The 676-nt window shown below is 39.8% G+C and overlaps 1 long non-coding RNA gene across 1 annotated transcript in view; it reads left to right on the forward strand.

Annotated features, from left to right (window-relative positions):
* Window positions 1–330: 330 nt before the first annotated feature.
* LOC114009759 (uncharacterized) overlaps window positions 331–676 on the forward strand; it is a 3,421-nt gene continuing 3,075 nt past the window's right edge. Inside the window, exon 1 of the long non-coding RNA XR_003551148.1 lies at window positions 331–434. This is a non-coding gene — a long non-coding RNA (uncharacterized LOC114009759). The remainder of the gene's footprint in view (window positions 435–676) is intronic.

The following is a 676-nucleotide window of genomic DNA, read 5'->3' on the forward strand; positions in this document are numbered from 1 at the left end:
TATACATTGGTAGCCTTCTCCTTATTACTTGCCAAACAAACCTTTTTATTTTTGCACACGTTTATGTTGATTTTGTGGTTTCTGAAATTGGATTCTGGCTCCTGGAGGCCTGAGTTTCCACAGCAACTGGAGGCCTTATCTGCTACTGGTTCTTGGCAGGCAGACAAACAGATCTTTCAGTTTACTTTGGGTTTTTTATTTAAAAAAAAAAAAAAAAAAACTTTTTTCTTCTCCTCTCCTGTTTTTCCTACACCCCGTCATTTAAGCATCACATAATTAATTGCGCACATCCTGTGCTACATGCAATTGCCACAGCTTTGAAGTCCCACTAGATCATTTTATAGAGCAGTGGGTACCATTTTAAAAGAAAAGAAATAGAACGAAGACCTGGCGCCAGGGCAGGGCTGTGTAGATGTGAATTTATCCTTCTGCAGGTATGATAAAGAAACCTGGGCACCTTCCGTTTGTTTTTCCGCATTTCCTTTGCACACTGGCCTTTTTAATATATAGGAAAGACCTCAGGCCTGAGTTTGTTATTTTTCTCTCTGGAGCTAATTCCTTTTCCAAAACTAGCATGAACTGCCTCATTTGGTGCTGAGATGAGGTTTGCTTTTTCTCTTTCAAATTAGGAAAAAAAGGGAGGGGGGTCTGATTTAGCATCATGTCATGTAGTGAC

This window comes from Tupaia chinensis, unplaced genomic scaffold, assembly GCF_000334495.1.
Source record: "Tupaia chinensis unplaced genomic scaffold, TupChi_1.0 Scaffold000618_1, whole genome shotgun sequence".
Lineage (NCBI taxonomy): Eukaryota > Metazoa > Chordata > Mammalia > Scandentia > Tupaiidae > Tupaia > Tupaia belangeri.